The following is a 6,548-nucleotide window of genomic DNA, read 5'->3' as shown; positions in this document are numbered from 1 at the left end:
TTCCAACCTAAACTTTTAGCGTTTCAAAAAGTGTAGCTCACACCACCAAGAGGTCTTTCAGGGTGATATCCGTTGCCATATCTCAAACCCTCAAGTGTTAAGAGTGTCATATTGTTCTAAGAGTGTCACCTAGTGTCCGGTGGTACAGAGTGCGCTCAAGATGTTGTCAGTGCTTATCTCAAACCCTCAAATGTTAAGAGTGTCACCTAGTGTCCGGTGGTAGCTGTTCCAATCTGCGAGTGAGGTACACTTTAATTTATTTGGCTTGTTGTGCAGTGCTTAGCCCTACTCACATAGGTCTCTAATCCAGCTTAAAACTCAAACGATAGTAAGCTGAAACACATTTTTCCTGAACACTGACTCACAGACTCAATCTCACGTGGAGAGGAGGGAGATGAAATGAAATGTTATATTAAACGTCTTCAAAGGGCCAAGGTCTATGAGAGCCCGCAGAGATGACGATGACACTGTAGACGCCGGGAGGAGGATGTTGAGCACGCGTGCGCTACTGCAATAGCCGGCTCAGATGGCCATGAGCCCACAAAAATGACGATGGCGATGAGAAGCGATGACAGCCCGCGTGTGCTGCTACAGTAGCCCGGAGGAGGATGGTGTGCGTTGCTACATTAGCCGGGAGGATGAAGGAAGGCTGCAATGGCGAGCCTGCGTGAGAGTCGGTGGTCAGCACTGTGCCATGCTGCGAGTCTGTGAGGGGCGGGTGCGGGGGCATGAGGTTCTGTGGTCACCGCTGCATGCCGAACACCCTCGGGCATTGATGACGATAACTCACAGTCTCAATCTCACGTGGTGAGGAGGGAGCTGAAATGAAATGTTATATTGGCCACTTCAAGCTGGACATTTCCCGCAATTAGTGCATTCCGTCGGCGGCTACCGTAACAGAGAATATACGTATGTCTGCATGCGATAAAGGAGGATAGTGTCAACACTAATACATGTGGCAAGGCATTCTCGATCACGGTGTGGGCCGTGATGGAGGACTTCGTGGGAATCCACAAATACTGGCTGCAATCAGTGGTTCAAAGCTTATTGGCCACTTCAAGCTCACAGAGTCAATCTCACGTGGAGAGGAGGGAGATGAAATGAAAATGTTATATTAAACGTCTTCAAAGGGCCAAGGTCTATGAGAGCCCGCAGAGATGACGATGACGATGTTGCAGTAGCCAGGAGGAGGATGTTGAGCCCGCGTGCGCTACTGCAGTAGCCGGCTCAGATGGCGATGAGCCCACAAAAATGACGATGGCGATGAGAAGTGATGACAGCCCGCGTGCGCTGCTACAGTAGATCGGAGGAGGATGGCGTGCGCTGCTGTAGTAGTCAGGAGGATGAAGGAAGGCTGCAATGGCGAGCCTGCGTGAGAGTCGGTGGTCAACACTGCGCCATGCTGAGAGATGTGAGGGGGGACTTCGTGGGTATCCACAAATACTGGCTACAATCAGTGGCAAGGCATTCTCGATCACGGTGTGGGCCGTGATGGGGGACTTCGTGGGCATCCAAAAATACTGGCTGCAATCAGTGGTTCAAAGCTTATTGGCCACTTCAAGCTCACAGACTCAATCTAACGTGGAGAGGAGGGAGATGAAATGGAATGTTATATTAAACGTCTTCAAAGGGCCAAGGTCTATGAGAGCCCGCAGAGATGACAATGACGCTGTTGCAGACAACGGGCCCAGGAGGATGTTGAGCCCGCGTGCGCTACTACAGTAGCCGGCTCAGATGGCAATGAGCCCACAAAAATGACGATGGCAATGAGAAGCGATGACAGCCCGTGTGCGCTGCTACAGTAGCTAGGAGGAGGATGGCGTGCGCTGCTGCAGTAGCCGGGAGGATGAAGGAAGGCTGCAATGGCGAGCCTGCGTGAGATTCAATGGTCAACACCGCGCCATGCTGAGAGCTGTGAGGGGTGGGTGTGGGGGCATGAGGTTCTGTGGTCACCGCTGCATGCCGAACACCCTCGGGCATTGATGACGATAACTCACAGTCTCAATCTCACGTGGAGAGGAGGGAGCTGAAATGAAATGTTATTGTGCGCTCCTTGCAACACTCTCGAAGCAAGGGACTTGCCTAACACTGTGTGCAAGCCACAGACGGCTCCAAGCACACAACTAGCTTAACTAGTAAGCTCAAAAGAGGGCAATGGTGTGTCACTCACCGCTCTATGCTCCTGCCGTGGAGGATTCCTCGCCGCGAAGAAGAAGGAGACGCCGCTACGTCGCGCTCAACCGCTTCACCGCTGTCGTGCCGCCGTAATGCTCGATCGCACACTCTCTCTCTCTCTCTCTCTCTCTCTCTCTCTCTCTCTCTCTCTCTCTCTCTCTCTCTCTCTCTCTCTCTCTCACACACACACACACACACACACACACACACACACACACACACATACACACACACACAAGGAGGTGAAGAAGAAGAAGATGGAGATGGAGATGGAGCAAGAGCACTCTTCTTTTGCACAAATGAGAGAATACATGAATTTTAGGTTTAGTTGACTTTTATATGAGCTCGCCCCATTCACACTTGGGCGCCCATGCTTAGCCAACTAATCCCTTGAATGTTCCAGTTAGAGTGCGCCTCTCATTGGCGATCACTCTTACCCTTTTCCTATTGGACCGACAAGCCTGGTACCTGACTCTACCAAATAAATAATACAATGTCCGCCGTAGGTTACAACGTCCGTCGTAGGTGATAGGGTGTCCGTGAGCCGTGAGGGTTAACATGCCCCCCTTCCTGATGTAGATTCCGTCCTCGTAAGCTATTGAGTTGAAGCTTGTTCGTCGAGGTGGAAGAGCATTTGAGATGAATGTCCTTTGCCTTCTTCAGTCACTACAGAATCAAACAACATTGGCACAGTAATTGCATTCTCATAAGCGATTAAAAAGCATATGCAGTTTTAGGCAGACAAATTGATTGGTAACAAAATTTTAAATAATTTCTCAGTAATAAACATTAAATTGCAATATAATCAAATGCATAAACATATGTAAAGGTAAAAAATTAAACAAGTCTGGGGTCGCTACTTTAACGGTCGAAAGGCACTAGAGATCGACTATTAATACCATGGGTAAGCTTCTTAATTATCTTTGGTCAATTAAGTTGTTTAATCGCGAGAGTGAAGTATTTCATGTTTGAGGGTTGACTAGAGGCTATACCTAGAAGACCTTGTAGTTAACTACGATAAAAGGAATTTCTCATGAAATCATCGCCTGCCTGATTATTTTTTCTTTGACCCCCCAAAGTCTTTTCATAGTGATTCAATTTTGATGTGTGTGCTTATTTTGTATGCCTTGGGTTTTTTTCTTTTCAAGGAAAAGCGCCCACACTGGGAACCTCTAGGGCTCTAGTACCATAGGCGATACATGTGAGTGGAGTACCAATTTAAGCAGGGATTTCTCTTCTAGCTTAAAATCTTACATTGTGGCACTTTTATATTTTTTTGTTTTGTTTGTTTTCATCATTTTAATTTTGTAGCTTTGGGGGGTCATATAACTCTGATACACCTCCCCAGGCCTCATCACACTAGTAAACTCCCTTTATAACACTTAAGCTAAAGGTCAATAGGGTCAAGCCCACTAGAAAGCCCTAGTACATTTCACACAATGCTGCCTAAATCGGATTAAGAATGTAAGTAACCATTGCTTATTAGGAAGGCATTCCCCATGGTATTAAGAGAAGATCTCTAATACCTAACTTGGTCAAACTAGCTTAGTCGGACTGCTTGATTTTTAAACCTAGACAAGTGATTATGACAAAAAATTACATTGAATTAAATGTTTGTTACTAAGCAAATGTGCTGGATATTATCCTATCAATCACAATCAAAGCAGACAATCATAGATGCAAAAAAGATAAGGGGCAATGCTAATGGACAAGAAACACCTGTTTGTGTCGATGGTCGCGCTTGATTTGAAGAGTGAGTCGAGATAAAGATTCCATGAAGGTCCAAATCCTAACCACAACAACATGTTCCTGTACACACTATGAAACACAAGAATACCTCTAGGAGGCACATCAGTGGGAAAAAAGAACTTTGGTAATCACTCAACTCTAAAACAGAAACACTCCTATCGTATTAATCCTACCTACCCTCCATCACTCGAGTGACGAGGATCAAAGGTATTTGATGACATAGGTTTCTGTTTCAGTGTACCGAATGTGAATGTGTAGGTCTAGGTCAATGTTTTGACTTTTATTGTGTATAATCGTTTCCTAATTGCTCTTGCTCTTTATTATTTTTGTTTTTTTTGTGAGTATAAGGCTTTATATGTACATTCCCTAAGATTGGGAGATTGAGAGGTCAGGGAGGAAGGTTGAGAGGGAAGCAAGTGAATGATGGATGTCAACAAACACTGCCCCCTTCCTTGGGTAGATCATATCGTTTGAAATGTGCTCGTCACCCTTTAAAACCAATTGTTCCAGTCGATAATAGGTGAGGATTTTTGCCATTAGTTTTCTATTACCTTAGGTGCCTCATCGAGTTGCAAGGGTGGTAAGGTACTCTCCCAGGATCGAACTTGAAGTGGTTCATCAGGTGATTCTTGAACACTGGGAGGTGTGGATTCCTTTGTAGCTTCATGGAGGTCCACTATTGTAGGTGGAGGCTGTGGAGAAGCTTTTACCTCTATGGATGCATTATATGAGGAGCTAGAAGCTTCATGGGACTCCCCCCTTCTTGAGCTAGGTGAAACAAATCGTTCTTTCTTCGGTACCCAAACTAGCTTTGGAGCGGGTGTGTAGCACTCTATGATTTTTTTCTTTCCACGATCGTCGATTTGTTTTGGAGCTACGGGATTGAGTTCACATGGGTCTGGTGATAGGTAAGAACACAATCTACGTTTTGGCACCCAGATTTGATCATTTCCTTGATAGTAGCCTTGGGCTTCCAATAATCGTTTAGGGATCCAACGCCACGTTTTCTTACTTTTCTTGGAGCGAGTGGGACGTTTCTTACAAGGCTTCTATTTTTTAGCACTAGCTATGGTCGCTAAAGAAGCTTTAGGGACCCACTTATATGTTCTCTTTGTTATATTAGGATGAGTCTTGCCAGAAGCTATATACATTGCTTGTAGCATATTTAAGGGTACAGGCATTTCATCCCCCTCAGGTGTTACCCAGGTCGTCCCCCTATTTCCCCAAGTGTATATGGTTGCTGCTAGGTGGACTCAATCCACATTGTCCGACTCAGTCATCCCAGGTAGTACATCCATATAAGGAGAATCTTCCCCAACATCGGTGTCCGCTTTACACGTGTAACAATACTGCAATGGGGCCGAGTGAACTGTGGTGTCAGATCTATGATCAATTATAAACCTGTTTCCTAGAGGATGTGCTCGACCCGTCACAAGATCCACTCAAATGACAGAATCTTGGAACTGCAAGTAGACATGGTTTTTAGACCAGTCATGCACCATTTTTGCTTCCCTCATGAAAGGACGTCCTAAGATCATCTCCGATGCCATAGTGTGCTTGGAGAAATCCATAACAATGAAGGTAACCCTTATTTTATGTCCAAACACCTTGATCTTGAGATCTTCTAGCATCCCAATAGGTTTAACAATAGATCCATTGGCCATCTTCACTACTATGGTTGTGGTCGCAAGGTGAGGTCTTCCCATAGTTTCCCAGTAATTTTTAGTCACAATGCTAACCCCAGCGCCACCATCAAGGATTCCCTTCACAGTTAATCCCTTAGTAGTGATTGGTATGGTCGCATTGGATTCATCACCCTCAAAGTATTGTCCCAACTTGTTAACAGGTATTTCTATAACAAGGTTCTCATCTAGGTTGGGTTGTGGATCTATGTGTTCCTCCTCTATTGGTATCTCCCCAACTCCATCCATCTGTGCAAATTGTGGTAGCCCAAACTTTAGTTCTCCATTGAGGAAGGCTCAAAGAGCTGAGACTAGCTCGGGGTCTTTATATAGTTTGGACATGATGGTGGTTCTAACTTCTGAAGACATGAAATCCATAAATTTGGTAATGTTTAATGGCACCTTTTGGCCTTGAGTCCCTTGACGTGGGGAAGATGGGATCTCCATTTCTTCGATAGGATCAGGTAGTCCCTCTGTAAACATTCTTTCCATCAAGAAGTGAGTACGCCCACTTTCCCATGACTTTAAGTCACTTTCTTCTTGGATGACACTAGGTATGTCCAAGGGTCTATGGACTTGGTGAGGTTGTTGTTGTGTAGGGAACACGGTGTCTGTAATCTGGATCTTCCTAGGTGCTGGTTCTAGATCCCTTTGGGTATCTTCTACCAAACTCCTTAAATGCTTGACTCGCTCAATCTCCTCTGTAGGGTTTGGGTAAGTTCCTATCTTCTTTTTGGATCCTGGCCATTGTGGCTCATGAAGATCTTTCTTGTTGGTTTCTATGTTAGTGGTTGTTTTGGTCTCCATGGTTTCACCTGAATCAGAATCTTCTTCAGCGTCGTTCATATATACGGGGTCATCACCAGTCCCTATGTTGGTCTTTGAGCTGGAGTCTGACTTCGCTGCTTTTTGCGATCTCTTTCTTCGTGTTTTCTTCTTTTT

This window comes from Adiantum capillus-veneris, chromosome 19, assembly GCF_014529385.1.
Source record: "Adiantum capillus-veneris isolate H3 chromosome 19, ASM1452938v2, whole genome shotgun sequence".
In the NCBI taxonomy this organism is placed as follows: Eukaryota; Viridiplantae; Streptophyta; class Polypodiopsida; order Polypodiales; family Pteridaceae; genus Adiantum; species Adiantum capillus-veneris.
The sequence above is the reverse complement of the archived record's forward strand: the minus strand, read 5'-3'. Positions refer to the sequence as shown.